Source organism: Bidens hawaiensis, unplaced genomic scaffold, assembly GCF_021521415.1.
Source record: "Bidens hawaiensis isolate Kalapana, Puna unplaced genomic scaffold, B.hawaiensis_p1.1 tig00018852_1, whole genome shotgun sequence".
NCBI lineage: Eukaryota > Viridiplantae > Streptophyta > Magnoliopsida > Asterales > Asteraceae > Bidens > Bidens hawaiensis.
In genome coordinates this window covers 217,120-235,394 of record NW_027492865.1, presented here as the reverse complement: position 1 = coordinate 235,394, position 18,275 = coordinate 217,120, and the positions used below count along the sequence as shown (strand labels likewise).

Here is an 18,275-nt window from a genome sequence, read left to right as displayed (position 1 = left end):
TTATTTTAATAAGTTCTATGGTATTGGGTATGTGGTAACCATCCTTGGTCTTATTCCGAGTCAATGACCGAACCAAGACCGAACTAAACCGGGTTCACTCGATTAAGACACACTAGTTGTGTTTTGGGCCACTGAATCTCGTATTTTTCTCAAAACTATATTATAAACTAATTTTAATTATTTTCTCAAAACACTTGGCATGTTGGATCCAACTTGGTCTTATAACAAGTTTGGACCAACAAAGCCAAACATCCGCTTAACAGACGTTGAGGTTCTTCCTAATAAACTACACACTTGGTTTAGTTTTTTTATTTCATTGAGTTATCTCATAACATTTATCACTTTGGCATCTCGGCTTCGGGCTTGACCAATTATCAAGACTCGAACCGACAAATCCAAACACTCGTAAATTCTCGTCTTAGTATCTATTTAACAAAGGGTCTTGCAATATCGTAATTATACTCAAATATTTACTTAACAAAGGTTAAGTAAAATTAATGGATAGAATACCGAGACCCAATTTTGAGTAAACTTACTTTTCAAAAACCATTACTTTAATTTCTTATGTATTTACACTTTAACCCTCAAACTTTAATTATTTATCTTACTTATTATGTTATTTTACTTTAAAGCTTTTAAGACCATCTACTAACTTAAGAACCTCTTAATCTAGGTCTTGCTCGTTGAACTTACCTTTCCTTTTATTCGCAACTAATCCTTCAAGTTACTTATTTAACGTGGGTACATTTCATCCCCCGTTTTGCTTTTTATACTTTGGGTTGTCATGCATACTTATTCAAAACAAGAACGATTTATAATACTCGATTCTCAAACCACAAAATCTAGGGTGTATGATACTTAGAATACTTTCTCTATCGTGTGTTATATGTTTCATATGCTTTACGTGCACGAGTGTTTATTTTGATGTTGTTTTTGAGCCTCAATAAGTATAATCATACGCACCCCTAACTAGCGTAGCCTTGTGCTAGTAGAATATGACCTCATTATCCAAGTATGTCGGTTGTTACCGATTAAAAAGGATCCTCATTTATTTATGATTTGTATACCGCAATTGTTGCTTTTATTTATAGTTTCATATACGAGTTGTGGATTTTGCCTCATATTATATATACTCAATACTATGAAATTGCTCACCAACATTCGTGTTTACAAATTATATTTTATGCATTGTTACAGGTTTGATTATTGGTTGATTAGAAGACGCTATTTTATTTTAGACCATTTAAGTTATTAGAAGAATGAACAATTTAAATTCTTGCATTGGTGTTATTTTGTATGAACGATGTTGTGTTACTTTTGATGATTAAATGAAGTGAATGAGTTGTTTAAATATTGTCACTTAAATAGTGTCTTGTGTTCTTGGGCAATCCGTTGCACCCCGGCATGTTCTGCCGCCTTTGATTAGGGTGTGACAGATTGGTATCAGAGCCATGACTATAGGATAGGCGGTTAGACGTAACGTCCTAGTATAGTTTTTGCTTTAGGGTCCTTATACGTGTTACCTAAACGTGTTGCCCTACTTGATTGTTCATTTCACTTATATATATTTATATACTTATATATTTCATTTAATCTAAAAAATATACACATGCACACACTCTCAAAGTATTCCAAGGTATCCTTACCTTACCGCAAAAAGTTGATTTTTATGATGTTTTTATGGATCACAAACTTAATTTAGATCCCGTTATTTATAATCTCCTTAAAGCTTGACTCTATAACAGGTTTGTGGCCACATTAGGGGCGAAACACTATGAAACGATCATTTGATAAAAAGATTCCAAGAATAGAAGGTGATTTACTTACCTGGGATGATTGAATTGTAGTGTTCGTCTTCTAGGCCAACGAAACGTGTTATACATGTCAACAACTTTAAGTTTTCGAATGCAAGCGTTCAGCTTGCTTCCTTATATTTTTGTTGGAAGCATAAGAGCCACGGTGATACGTGGACTATTGTTTTCAACATCTCGATTGCCTTATTGTTTACATGTTATTGTTATTATTACGATATTTGTGACAAAACGTGTTAAACACGGTGATTACGTGCACATGTTCAACTCCCCACTTCACCACGATTTTTAAGATTTAATATTGAGATAACAAATCATGGTGGTTCATGCAAGTTATTCCCGCTTTTAAATCCTAACACATTATTTTAAATTTTAAAGATTTAAACTATTTAACATTTTATCTATTTACTTGATTTACTAACAAAAGAAATATTTTTTAACATCCTCATCCTCATAACTCTAAGACTAACAATCATTAAAACTCCATATTAACTCATTATCCTCATACTTATATCAATTGCCCCAAACTTATATCATTTCTTTTTTATTATTTCAGAATGCATTCTCTTCGTCGCAACACACGCAAGCTTAACTCCGGTCGTCGGATGGCCGCTATGGTTTCTAAAGAGATCGCCGCTGTGATTCCTGGACTAATAACTCAAATTCAAGCCACCGAACCCACCGTTACCCAAGCCATGCCTAACCCCACACCGTTCGCCTTGAAAAATTTCACCGGTGCCAACCCATCTTCGTTTTATGGCAAGAACTGTGCCACTACCTTGTTGCAATGGTTCGAAAAGATGGAAAGCGTTTTCAATCTTTGTGAATGCCCCAAATCCAAGAAAACCACGTATGCCTCAAGCATGTTCGAGGAGACCGCCCGCACTTGGTGGAATATCGAAATGTTCACCAATGGGACGGAAGTAGCTATGGCCTACTCATGGACCAAGCTCAAGGAAGTCATGATGAAGAAATTTTGCCCAAAGAATGAACTCCAAAAACTCGAATCTGAATTTTGGAAACTTAAGCAAGAGAGTGGTGACAACTCCGCCTACTCCAACCTCTTTCACGAGCTTAGCCTCTTGGTTCCTCACCTGGTCACTCCCCTTGAACAGGCAATTCACAAGTATGTCGGTGGTTTTCCTATCCAAATCCGCGACTCAGTGATGAGTAGCAAACCGCAAACCCTTCATGATGCAATTACCTTAGCCGGTGCTCTTTCTGAAAACAATGTCAAAGTCGGTACCCACACTATCAAAAGCTCCAAGAAACCCAATGAGAAGAGTACTCCCGAACCATTAACCCTCTCCAAAGTTGACCCTCAACCCCAATCCATAAACTACTCCAACTCATCCCACCACTACAAGAAGAAAAGCAAACCCAACTACCGAAACTATGCCGTCACTCACCCATCTCAACCTCAATCTCAATCCCAAGCACCTCAAAACCGTATTCCGACTCTCATCCTTTATGTAACACTTGACAACGTCATCATCCCTCATACTCCGCTTGTCGCCATTGCACGAAGTGTAACTGCTACGGTCACCTTAGCAACGTGTATCAGGAAGCCTCCCGTGGGCAACCTGCTCCACCAAGGTTTGCTCCATCTAACCAAAATCGTCTCGTGTCTTTTGCTCAAAATCCTTCTACTCAACTTAGAGCTTGTTTCAATTCTGGAGACCCGAATCATTTTCGCAATGCTTGTCCTCGACTTGCTTTTGTTAACCAAGCTCAGATCATGCCCATACCATATTACCAAACCCAAGCCTACCAAGTTCAAACCTATCAACCTCAAGTCCCGCAACTCTTGGCTCCTCCGGCTCAACCACTCCAAGCGATGCAAGCCCTTCTACAAGCTATGCAAGCTTTTCCTCCTTCTCCAGCTCAACAAGTCAACCACGGCAACCAATGGCGTGTTTTTATGATAAACGCCAACCAAGCTCAAGTTTCCAGCGACGTGGTGAACGGTACGTTTTTAGTAAATGAGAATTTAGCTTCAATTTTATTTGATACCGGAGCTGATAGGAGTTTTGTTTCTTTTAAATTTGAATCTATTCTTGCCGTACCACACACTAAAATTTCTCGCCCTTTTTCTGTCGAAGTCGCCAATGGTAGTTCCATCACCATCGATTCGGTTATTCGCGATTGTATCCTCACTCTTTGCAAGCACGAATTCTTGATCGACCTCATCCTGATGCAAATGGGAAGCTTCGACATCATAGTAGGTATGGATTGGTTAGCTTTGCACCTCGCCGAAGTCGTTTGTTATGACAAGTTTATTTGAATCCCGCTAGTCAATGGCAAAACCCTCTAAGTCTTTGGCAAAACAATTCCCAAGAAAATCAACTTCATGCCATGCTCTCAATATCGAAAGTACTTGCGTCAAAAGTACGTTCCTTTTCTAGCCCAAGCGGTGGCGAAAGACCCCGAAGAAAAGATAATTGAAGACATTTCCGTTGTTTGTGAATTTCCCGACGTTTTTCCCGAAGACGTCTCTGGTTTCCCACCCATTCGTCCGGTTGAATTTCAAATCGAACTTGTGCCCGACACGACTCCCGTAGCCAAGGCTCCCTATTGTTTAGCTCATTCGGAAATGCAAGAGTTATCGAACCAACTTCAAGAACTCTCCGATAAGGGTTTTATCCGTCCAAGCTCTTCCCCTTGGGGCGCTCCTGTTCTCTTCGTGAAAAAGAATGATGGCTCGTTTCACATGTGTATCGATTACCGTGAACTCAATAAACTCACCATAAAAAATTGTTACCCTTTGCCTCGAATTGACGACCTCTTCGATCAACTCCAAGGAGCAACTTGTTTTTCCAAAATCGATCTTCGATCGGATCATCATCAATTTCGTGTTCATGAAAATGGCATTCCTAAAACCGCTTTTTGTACTCGGTATAGACATTACGAATTCATGGTTATGCCATTCGGATTAACCAATGCACCCGCGGTATTCATGGACCTCATGAACTGTGTTTGCAAACCATTCTTGGACAAAATTCGTAATTGTTTTTATCGATGAAATCCTCATCGTCTCCTAGACTAAAGCCGAACATGAGCATCATTTACGTTCCATTCTTGATCTCCTAAGAAAAGAACAACTTTATGCCAAGTTCTTAAAATGTGAATTTTTCTTAAAGGAAGTTCAAATTTTTGGACACATCGTCAACGATAAAGGTATTCATGTTGATCCCGTCAAAATCAAGGCCGTAAAAGATTGGAAAACCCCATCCATACCCACGGAATTCTGATCTTTCTTTGGTTTGGCCGGGTATTATCGGCGATTCATTCTAATCATTATCATTATCGTACTAAGTACATCCCACCAAAAGCAAAGCTATGGTAGGGTCTGAGGAGGGTAAGATGTAGACAGCCTTACCTCTACCCCATAGGGAGAGAGAGGCTGCTTCCGGTAAGACCCCCGGCTCGATAGTAGTTTTGCATCAAGCCTTGGACATAAGGCACATAGCACTCAATCATCGGGATACCAGCTGATTGGTGCACGTACCCTTGTTTTTCGACTATCAACGTCACCACATGAGGCCTGATTAACTTTCCGCCACTTTTAACATTATTTTCACGGGATTGGTAAAATAACGTCAAAATTAGTGCAATTTCACTTTTGCCCACCCGGCGATTCATTCTAAACTTCTTCAAAATCGCATTACCCCTCACTGCACTACCTCATAAAGGAAAACCTTATGAAAGGGAACCAAAACAAGAAGAAGCTTTCCAAACTCTAAAGCATATGCTTTGCAATGCTCCCGTTTTAACCATTCCCGATGGAAACACAACTTTGTGGTATTTTGCGATGCATCCAACCAAGGTCTCGGTTGCATTCTCATGCAATGAGGTCAATTTATCGCATATGCCTCGAGACAACCTAAGGTTCACGAAAAGAATTACATGACTCATGATCTCTAACTTGGTGCCGTCGTTTTCGCTCTCAAAATCTGGAGACACTATCTTTATGGCACGAAATGTGTTGTATTCACCGATCATAAAAGTCTTCAACACATTTTTGACCAAAAATATCTCAACATGATATAACGTCGATGGGCCAAATTACTTAGTGATTACGATTGCGAAATTCGCTACCATCCCGGTAAAGAGAATGTTGTGGCCGATGCCCTTAGTCGTAAAGTTAATGTCAAATCCGTTCTGCTTAATAGCATCATCATACAAGCCGATCTCCAAGAACCCATTTATCGAGCCCAATGCACCTCCATTAATGAAGGCAATATGTACTACGAAATGTCATGTGGAGCTGAACTTCAACTCGAAACCAAACCCAATGACTTGCTTTATTTTCTCAATCGTTTGTGGGTTCCCGATCGCGATGAACTTCGTACTTTAATTCTCGACGAAGCTCATATGTCACGATATTCCGTGCATACTGGTGAGGATAAGATTTACTTCGATCTTCAATCTATTTATTGGTGGCCGGGTATGAAAAAGGACGTGACACTTTACGTCTCAAAATGTCTTACATGCTCAAAGGTTAAAGACGAACATCAAAAACCTTTTGGTTTACATGCTTAAATTATATTTATGCATTGTTACAAGTTTGATTATTGGTTGATTGGAGTTTGAAGACGATATTTTATTTGAGACTATTTAGGTTATTTGAAGAATGAACAATTTAAATTCTTGCATTGGTGTTATTTTGTATGAACGATGTTGTGTTACTTTTGATGATTAAATGAAGTGAATGAGTTGTTTAAATATTGTCACTTAAATATTGTCTTGTGTTCTTGGGCAATCCGTTGCACCATGGCATGTACCGTCGCCTTTGGTCGGGGTGTGACAACTACCCACCACCACCATCCGCCACCACCACCACCCCTCGTCCACCGCCACCACCACCCGCCTTCCGCCGCCACCACCCCCCGCCACCACCATCCATCACCATCGCCCGTCACCACCATCACCCATCACCACCACCGTCTATCACCGCCACCACCCACCGTCCGCCACCACCACAGTTCACCACCCACCACAACCGTTCACCACCACCACCACCACCCACTGTCGGCCACCATCACCGTCCACCACCCACCACAACCGTCCATCACCACCACCCACTGTCCATCACCCCCTTTCACCGCCTACCACAATCGTCTACCACCACCCACTTCCATAGTTGTACACCACTCACGTCCATAGTTCGTACACCACCATCAATTATTTTAGCAATTAGCCGTGTATGGTGTAGGTGTGTGTGGGTGTTTTGAGTGTGTAGAGATTGTGGAAAGATGGAAATGAGGTTCTAGGGTTTTAGAGAGATTTAAGGGGATATTTATACCCTCTTAAGCCCATGGACCTAAGGTCCATATCATCATTTATTCCATCTTAATTATCTAAGTCCATACTTCTTTCTTTCATTTAATTTAAATTAAATATTAACACACGCTTCAAACATAAACTTTCTTTATTTATTATGACGAAACTTAGGATATTACATCACATCTTCAGTTGCAGACATTAAATCAGATAAAATCAGATTGCAGACAGTTTTTGTCTTAAAAAACAAACAACACCTTAGTTTTAGATGCAACAATGGCAGTAGAATATAAGTAATGATGCAAAACATTTTTAAAAGATCGAAATAAAGCATGCTAACTCTTTATATTTCAAGCTCTCTAATTACGTTAGAGCAAAATAAACTTTGATGTATAAAATGCAATTGTTAATATATCGTGTATTTAGTTTGTAATATCAGTCGTATAAAAGACAAGCTTTTTACTATAAATAAAGTAAGATTTCCCAAACTTAACATTGTATCATGCCTAACATAAACTTGGTTATCTAATCGCCACCACTTTCTACCCTAGCTTCTCCCTTCCCGTGATCGTTCCTCTTTGATCGATCATTCTTCGGTGACATTGTTGTTGTTATTATTTTTTGTACTTTTTATCTTCTTTTTTGATTTTGGTCTTGTCTTGTGTTATTCTTTGTTATGACATTTATTGATTTTCAGTTTTTGTTCCGGGTTAGTTTAGTAATTTTCAACAAAACACTATTATTGATTAAAATAATTAACAATTTTTTTCAGGTTTAATTAGAGAGAGAGAGAGAGAGACACACACACAAAAAGATGAGTTGTTTTTTATGGTTAATAGCTATCAAGTGGTTATATCATAAACTTCAATTATTTTTTTATCTACATGTATTATCATACTAATGAATTACATAATTAACAAAAAGTATTATACATTCATGTGACGTAAGGAGATGGGAAAATTGCGTTATTATTATTGCGTAGTTGTAATTACGACCTTTCTCCACCATGATTACGTTATGATATTTTTCATAATGTAGTTTAAATATTAAAATGGACAGATCAGCTCATATTTGCACAAAATTCTTAATCTTTCTAAAATTTATAAAAGTGCCCCTCAACTCTAAGATAAGTACATAAACCACTATATTTTAGTTTAAATAAAACAAGGTTATTACAAATTACTACTTTCTTGTGCATGCTATTCGTGAAGAACTCTCGCTTTATCTAGTTAATCATCCACCAATGCCCAATACGCGAGTAGTGCCCTCATTTTTACCCTTCATTATCCAAAGTCGTTTTACACTTTTACCATTGAACTTTTTCCAGATCAAACTTTGTCAACACCATCGAACTCTCTTTACAACCTTCTCCTTCATCGTTTATGTACCTCTGTCAAGTAACTAAACGATTACAACAGGCAAAAACATGAGAGAATCTTCCTATTACACTTCAGTAGAGTAATAAATCACTTAAGTTCTTATTCTAACCACCTCAGTAGTAAACACCAGCTCCCAAGCTTTATTCCCTGTTGATAGCAAACTTCAGCATCGATAGAACTTAGGCGTCGGTTCCTACTTCTCTACCTTCCCATCGATAGATCATTTCCTACGACTATACAAGATGACTTAATTAATGACTATATTTCAACAATAGTAAACAATTACTATGTAGTTAATATGATCATGTTACTATATAAACATATGTAAAAGGATTTCAAGAAATAATAATGTAAGAACAGTTTCATAATGTATTTAGATTAATGTAGCTTAATGCCAACTTAACCTCCTAAACAGGATGGTAATGAGGCATGTTCACGTATACATGCATATGGGTATCGAATATGCTCATTAGTTTGTTAAAACTTAACCATTGGGATTTTCAAATACATTTTTAACTATTTTATTATTTTTATTATTATTTAATAAATTTACTAGCCGGCAAATGCATAAATATATAAACTAAAAAGCTAGTGGATTAATAGTTTGCCTTATTAACTAATTACAAATAGAAATAAAGTTATAATGCTTACAGTGCATGGTTAAAGTAAACGGCTATGTATATTTTGGGTAGTCAAAGCGGGTATCATCTAATACCCTATCCGTCTCATTTCATATAAAATTTGAAATCTAATCTTATAAACAGTCTCATACCTGAATACTTGTTCTAGTTGTTTTGGTTAATTTTTAGGTTACTTGTTGGATTCGGGTTCATTAATCGTCATCCTAATCCTAAACACACTTTATGAAATCCTTTCAATGGATACTCGATGATGTTTCGCTAGCTTATTGATTGCCTAACGTTCTTTGGGAGAAACTAATGGAGAATATAACATTCCTATCACATAAGGGGTTATTTTCTGTCTTAATCCAAATATAAAGGCTTCTCCTTGCAACGTATACTAACATGAGGGTATTAACTTCCCAGTATTTTTTATATATCATGTTACCTGGATTGACCAATATTAATTAATTTATCGACGACATTATGCTCATTAAATTATACATGTTCTTAGGCCCTCTTATATATAACCTCTTTAGGTGAATCTAGCAAGAACACCAAATCTAGTCCTTTAGATCTAGATAACCATTTTCATTGTAACATGTTGAAAATGACATGTCTCCTTTTGACTTTCATCGTGCTAACTATCATTGGCACGGTGAAAGGCAGGTGGTTAGAACGTGAACCATATTCAACGTTGTCAATGATATCAGATGGGATTGACGACGTGAATAATGAGAACACTAGTAACTATCTTACAACGATGGTGTATGGAGAGAAGAGGTGCCATAGCATCTATGGTTTCTTGCCATGTGTGGACACGATGCCCGAAGGGTTGTTCCTGATGCTTATGTATACGTGGTTGATGATGAAGGGGGAAGAATGGATACATGATGGAAGCCAGGCTTTGTTTATATTACTCGGAGACAAGAAGTTTGGTGCAAGTGTTTTCAGGGTGCTAATGGCTTTGCCAAGAATGGTCATAGTTATTGGTAAACTTCTCACTGTATATCTTCATATTATTGTTGTTAATTTCATGTTTGTAGATACACATAATACACCTAGTACAAAAGTAACCATTTGTGATCTTTCAAATGGTCGCAAATCCCCTTTTGACCATTTATAGTAGAAGTCCCGAATCCATGAGTCTTTCATGGGGGGCGATCGAGGGGCTGATCAATCTAAATTTTAAGGAGAGCAACCGGGTTTATTATTATGGTTTTTTACATGTTAATAACAAGAAGAGCACCCCCCCCCCCCCCCCCCCGCGGTAGGTCCCAAAACTATCACCCGAACGGATTTTGCACTTGATAAACGTGTCGAGACGGGTGCGGTAAATCAAACGACCGGACAAAATTATAAAAATAATATGAATAGTGAAAGATCTCGTTATCGGTAAAAGATTAATACATTCAACGAACCGACCCCACCCAAGGTGAGCTCCCTTTTGGTGAGTGATTTACACCATAAGAACACACACATAAAAGACTACACAAAATGATATATTTATAGCCTAACACAATACAAATAAACTTAAAGATCTCCCTTTGAAGCTAAACGCGCGTCGAAGCTCTCGTTTCATGTACGGTTTCCTCGTCAGCTTAAACTATTCACTTGACCATAACATATATAAAGAGTTTTTAATTGCCACTATTCTAGATGTCATTTTACATTTGCGACCTACATTATCTATTTATTTATATTATTATTAGAAAAACTAATCTTATTATTTATTTTAAGTCTTCTCAAAATAAAATTGCTGACCGTTAGCCACTGTTTTATTATCTAGTCATTTATGGTCACTAATTTTTCAATCATTTTTATTTCGTTCACTAATTTTGAACCGATCTGATCAATTTCCGCATATCTTTTGGTTGTTCTTTCCCATTTTCGTACTAGAGTATATAGTTGAATAAGTTTGTCCAAGACCTTGGTATGAGATTAGCTTTAGAAATTTTTACTGTATGAGATTAGGTTATACCCGACACCTCGATGAACTAATGTCAAAATGATTTTTTTTTTTGGTTGTTGTAGGGCCTGGCATACTTTCTACAAAATCAGCTGCCCAGAACCAAGTAGCTTCCGGGGTGCGCATATATGCAGGATCAACCCTCATCAGTCTCACCTTTATATGGGGACTTCACATAATCTTAAACAGAGATAAGCTCCGCGGAAAGGAGCCCTTACACGAAGACGAACACCAACAAGATACATCTACAAAATGCCTCCCTCCCATAGACAAACTTTCAATTCTCAATGGTTAGATCACTATTATTTGTAACCCTTTAATATGTTCAAAATACCTATTTATAGATATATTTTGACACTTGTGTTGTAGATAACGGTGTCAATATCGATGAATGGACGAGGAAAATAGCCGGCATCATGCTTCTATCATTGATTCCGTTTGCAATCGTGGAAGTAGCCGCTTTAACTAAAAGTTCGGGTGCGATTTTATTCTCACTCCTAGTTTCATTACTATCACTGGCCATATACTTTGGTTATCAGGTACCTACAACAACCGCCATGCATGTTTTTCTTTCATCGAATTCATATTCAATCTTTGATAATGTTTTGCAAGTAGATTGGGGATCAATGGGTTCAGTACAGAAGCTTGGCATACTTGAAGGAAGAGAACTTGCGACTTAGGTTCTTCTTTCATGTCCAGAGGCTTGCAGAATCAAAATTCATTGATGAGCATGGAGACCCTAATTTTGAAGTATTCGAAAGGTTTAACGATTTCTTGTTTCTATATATAACGTGTTGGAATCAGCGAACAAATCACACAATTCACAATTGAATGAGAACAAAATGATGATACAAACGTGAATTCTTGAATAACAAATACTGAACATTCGATTTTTCCGATCACAATGTAAATCAAAACCAAACCGTTTTCTACCAAGAATAGTACATGGGTTTACCAAGGCAAGGCAAAACCAACTGTTTGTCTCAACCAACAATAGTCACGGGTTTATCCGTTGCCTAAGCCGACTATTCAAAGCACAAAAAACAACCGTTTTATTTAAACCGAGAATAGTACACGGGTTTAACAAGGCAAGCCAAAACCAACTGTTTGTCTCAACCAACAACAGTACACGGGTTTATCCGTTGCCTAAGCCGACTATTCAAAACACTAAAAACAACCGTTTTTTTAATCGAGAATAGTACACGGGTTTAACAAGGCAAGCCAAAACCAACTGTTTGTCTCAACCAACAACAGTATACGGGTTTATCCGTTACCTAAGCCGACTATTTAAAACACAAACGGTATATTGGTTTATCCAACCGCTTTGACCAAGAATAGTATCCGGGTTTGGGAACTAGAATTGCCAAATGCTCAATTACTATTGCCTCTTTTTTTTATCGAGATCCAAGACAACAAAAAACAATTAGTTTCTGTCAGTTAGATAATTTCTAATTGAACTGATTTCCTGATCACTTTGTTGACTGAGACAGAATCTCCTTTAATCGATCAATTCAATCATATGGGTTTTCTTGATTTCAACTTGTTACAACCCTTAATCAGTACCAACATGCACGACCCTTTTCTAATTGATCGATGATAAACAAGGGACGTTCACAAACTTAATTCCCAAATCGATTCATATCGATTATCACAGGCTTCGCAAACCTTGGCTCTGATGCCACTGTTGGAAATCAGCGAACAAATCACACAATTCACAATTGAATATGAATAAGATGACGATACAAACGTGAATTCTTGAATAACAAATACTGAACATTCGATTATATTGAATACACGATTGTTAATTTTGTCTGACATCATTCACTATTTATATACTAAATAATTACATATTAACCCTACTAATTAAAATAAAACCCCTATACTTAATATAAATATTAATAAGTTTAGTTTATATACTAATATAACGAGGTTAGAATTTTTATTTAAATTATAAAACGTAATTAATAACTGTGTAATGATTGAAATGGAGGTTATGACCTTTATACCACGTAGAACACTTTTTTGGCTCCCCCCTTTTCCGTCTTATGAGATGTCAACTACGTGTCACATAATGCCTCTATGTAAAAGGTTACCACTATATATGGTCTTAAAGTCTGATATATGAGGTAGCGGACTACTACCTAAATATACTCAAAAATCTATTAGCCACTTAAAGACACTCTAGTTTTCTCCGAATAACATATTTCTACAAAAAAAAAGATCAATGTAGCTCCACTATTAGAACTAATCCTCACTATATACAATCATGCAGCATATTTAATAAAGCTGACAAAGATGAAGACAAATGCATATCACATGTTGAGCTTGAAGGTTTGATTAAAGATGTATTCAAATTGGAGGAGGATCATATCGCCAAGGATTATGCCAAAGCGGAGATTTTATCCCACTTCGATGATGATAAAAGTGGCAAGATCAGCTAGTTAGAGTTCAAAAAAGGATGCGCTAAATGGCTGAAAAAATGGAAGGATGATGCAAACATTTCAGATTCCAATACTGTTTCAAAAAATATCTGGAAACAGGTATGGGACACTGTTTTATAATCGCACATGAAAAGTGCTCCCGTCAACTCTAAACGTTGTAACTTATTAATCCATTTTAATTACAGGTTGTGAAAGTAGCAATCCAAAGGAAGCGTGAAGATCTCACTCGAATAGAGCAAATCATGCCAAGAATCTTGAGACAACTCCTTGAAGAACGAGAAATAGTGAAAGCAAACGGAGAAGCTGACCGAGATAAAATAGAAGCGTAACTATTCTCTTATTGGTCTCTTCCATTTCGGGTTTGTTAAAAGTTTGATGATTTATATATGTTTCTTGTTTATTTATATAGGTTGTTTTCAGAATTCGACAGCAATGGTGATGACAAAATACATCAAGACGAGTTAACAGAACTCATTAAGCGTCTTAAGTTTGGAGTGTCATTGAATCATAATACAATCTTTAGGGAAATGGAAAAAGACTTTAGCCAAAACGGCGATTGCAAGACTGTGGAGAGAAATGAATTTGTAGAAGGGTTTGTTAAATGGATTGATAAAGCCATCAAACATGATCCTAGCATCAAAGATCCAAAACACGCGATAGCAAACTTTGAAGAGGTAATTAATTAGCTAATTACACTATCTAAACTCAATTATAATCCTATTCTTTTAAAGTAAGTTAACGATTTCACCTTTATGAAACTTAACTTACAGGATAGTTGGGCAGATATAGACACCCCGATTAACTTGTTGAAACCGAAAACAAGCATTGTGTTTCTTGTACTTGGTGTCGCGGTCATGTTTGTGATTTCAGGAGCGTTCATGCAAAGTGTCATACAGTTCTCAAACGCGGCTAACATACCTTTTCACTTGACTTCATTTGTTGTGATCCCGATTGTCATGAGCGGTAGAATGGCAGTCACATCATTCTTTCATGAAGGACCACGTGTTTCAAAGAATGCTTCTTTGACATTTTCCGAGGTTTGTTAACTTTACCAAGCAAACCTTCAAGAGGGTCACCGGGATAACGCCTTAAACCCTCTTGAAGTCCATTTTCGCAACAAAAGTGGTGTACTTATGTTCTAACCCATTTCGTTGGTTACAAGTTGCTTTCTAGTAACATTTTAACCAAACCAATAGATATGATATAAGTTGTTTTGTTATATGCAGACATATAATGGATTGGTGATGAATAACCTGCTGGGATTGTTTACATTGCTCACTATTGTGTATCTTAAGGGATTATCTTGGACCTATTCGAATGAGGTGATAACCATCATGCTACCTTGCATAGTCGTCGGCTTATTTGCTTTGAAGCGTGACACCTACCCGCTTTGGGCCTCCATCCTTGCGATACTTCTATACCCGATCCACGTATACATTTATTGTGCTTTGGGATCTTAAATGTATTTGTTGGTACAAGTTAAAGTTAAAGCTTTGTTTGATTTAAAGTAAAATGAATAAAATTTTCATTAGGGTTCATAGAAATACTGATCCAAAAGTGTAAGGAAGTGGCATCGTGACCCAAGAAAAAGAACTTTGAAGCATGGTAAATAATTCTCGTATTTGTGTTTTATATATCTGAATATTTACTAGAACGAATGTATCATTTTTCATTAATTCTGCCTTGTGTAGTACGTGAAGACTTAAAATTTCAATGTGAGGTTAAGCTAGTCATCAGTTATGTTGTAAAACATTTGCAGCCTTTGAACTTTTTTTTTTCTTTTTCCTTTTTTTACACTGTTTGGAGCTACCCCAATACCCGAGCAAGTTTTACTGAGAAGCGCTATTAACCGTTCATACTTATTTTGACACTCAATGTCTGAGTTACCCTTGAACATACATAACTTGAGGAAACTTATTACTGTAGGAAAATTCCCTTAACAGTCATATCGATTATGGAGAAAACAAGTTAAAACAATGAATTTAATTATTAAGATATAGCTTTAGAAATATAATTGGTCCCTGTAAAGTCAAGCAAATTTTCATCTCGCCATACTTGTGAACTTAATTAATTAATAGAGTGAGTAAAAAATAAAGAAAAATAAATTATCGCACGTTTGGGCTCGAGTTCACAAATGTAAAAAAAATCATTGATGGGCTTAATTTCAAGTGTTAGGTTAGGCTTACATTTCAGGGCTACCGGGGTATGAATACATTAAGATAACATCTAACTGGGCTGAAAAAAAATTATGGGCTAACTTAGAGGACATCAGGTCCCAAGGGAGTTGGACGGCAGCAATCGGCAATTTGATTGGTTTCGTCACTATGTTTGGCTAAATCAATTTTAATTTAAGCATTAAGGGTTTGCTTCTTTGATTTTGACTAGACACTTATCACGTATGTAAAACGATTATGTGATTTGTTTTTGTGATTCTTGATTTTAAAACTATGGTCTGCTCTGGTATACATTATACTCTTGATCTTAACTTTTTATAATATAGTTTTTTCTTTTTTGAAACCCTATATCAAGTTTTAATATCTGATATAAAGAATGTGCGATGTTTTGTTTTTGTCTGTAAAGTATAAACTCGGTTTCATAATAAAATCAAACAATATAATTAAACATCTCGACCGGTATGTGTCTTTAAGCAACATGTAGGCTAAAATCTGAAACATGCAAGCTTAGAGTAGCGAGTTGGCTCTGGTCGATGAAGCGCACTTGATTAGACATTAGATGGAGTGGATGTCCGACGACACGACATCTAAAACATGGTGTTCAATTCCTTATTATATTAATTAAATTTTAATCAAATAATAAGAATTCCCTTTAGACGGACCATCACATCCTTTAGACGACACCTCAACACCATGTTTGACTTTTTTTTAACCAAAACAAGCTTTAGACGGTTAAGAAGAAAACGAGCTAAATCGCTTGGTTATGCTAAAAGAATGACATGTTAATATGTCAATAATGTAATTAGTAGTTTGTGTCTTAGTTATTTTATATATTAATAATTATGAGTATACAAAATAAATTGAAAAAGGAAAGAGCTTTTGTTGTCGTTGCATCACATGAAATCGATTTTTAATTAATTTGACTAATTAATCTTTTAATTATTATTATGATTGGTTTACTTTTCTTCTGATCATAAATCATAACCGGATGTAAGGTTAATGCTAGCAATTTGTATTTAATCTAGTTTTTTTAATTCCTTTTTTTATCTTTACTCATTTGATGATTTAGGGCTTGGAGAACATCAGTTATTGGTTTTAATTTAATTTTTAACAGTCACGAGGTTAAGTAAATTTAGAGAGTCTATGTTGATAATTGCTTAAACAACATCTTAGCTCGGGTTCTTATTTGGTTTCTTATTACTAAGTAACTTGGCCAGATTCCTTATTTTTGCAATTTCTTGTATTTGCTTAAACAGCATCCCAGATGTGTTCCTATTTGGTCACGTACTGTTAGGTAAACACGACCAGAATCCTTAGTTATACAACTACTCGTTTACTTCATTGGTTATACATTGCACTTCTAAACTTGAACCCCATACGTGATATCTATTTTTTTTATTTAATGCAAATCAAACCTTTACTTTCAGTTAAACAAATCTAAATTAATCATACTGTTTCAAAAATCAAGTGTAGTTAATTTAATTATTTTTAGTTTCAAATAACCAAAGATATACCGTACTAATTTAAATTAATATTGACCACATGCTTTTTGTGGTGACTATACCATACTTACTCTAACTATCAAGTTTAAAATTTTTTTTTGCATGACTTTAACGATGGTCATTAGTGACCCACCAAGCCGAGAGGACGATGCCATGAGTTAGATTTTTCTTCTTAGCAGAAAGTGGTAACATGTTGAACCAATCATAATCCCAGAGGTTGAAAGACCTTGAATCGAAACCAAACGGAGCCATTTGCAAATAGCAACCCAAACTCTAGACGCCATCCCACATACACCGAATAAGTGGTTTACAGATTCCATCGAAAAAGAACAATAAAGACTAAAAACCAAAGGAGCATCAATTCCCTTTTCTCTAAATTAATACAAGTAGGAAGACGATTGTAAGTGGTCCTCCAACCCACGATGTTCACCGGCCAACCGGTTCCTTCTTGAAGCTAGAGCCATCAGGTAAAACCATATAATCAATATTATTACGAATAGACCTAACCAAAAATGACCCTTCCGATATCGAAATCCCAAACCCATGAAACCCGAATATTGTTTATCTTAACATGAGACATATCGTCAAGCAAAAGGTCTAGTTGCTCATCTTCTTCCTCCCCTAATTAACCAGTCTCCTCCACTTACCGTTTTGAAGCAACCAAGTCTTATTACCTTTGCCACTAGTTAAGAATTACGTATATCTCTGGTTAAATTATCAGTATAGATTATTATTTAATCTTCTATATCTCGTTTTTAATCTTGTCATGTCTCATCTCATTGTCATAACATTTTCTAATGTCGATTGTGTTTTAAGTTCTTGAGTGTTGGAAAAGTGTTTAAATTAAAAGGATTATTTTACTAAATTTGAACATAAACAATTTTATCATACATGATCATTTATACATAAAATTAATTTTTGGTTTGTGTTCTACAATGTGAGTGCTTCACAATGAATCAAACTACACATTCAAAACGTAGTTAAGTTGAATGAGATGCTGGTGCTGTTGATCAGTTCTTCATATAAATAATAGAAAACACGAATAATAATAAATATATAATTATATGCGTACCCGTTATACCATGGAGAGTAGTAA

At 36.3% G+C, this 18,275-nt stretch overlaps 1 pseudogene across 1 annotated transcript; it reads left to right on the top strand.

Annotated features, from left to right (window-relative positions):
• The first annotated feature begins 9,665 nt into the window (after positions 1-9,665).
• On the top strand, positions 9,666-15,363 carry LOC143557270 (sodium/calcium exchanger NCL-like; annotated as a pseudogene). The gene is made up of 9 exons (XR_013139543.1): positions 9,666-10,085; positions 11,128-11,352; positions 11,432-11,601; positions 11,678-11,823; positions 13,335-13,602; positions 13,689-13,828; positions 13,913-14,177; positions 14,274-14,540; positions 14,730-15,363. The product of XR_013139543.1 is annotated as a sodium/calcium exchanger NCL-like (transcript).
• The last annotated feature ends 2,912 nt before the right edge of the window (positions 15,364-18,275 follow it).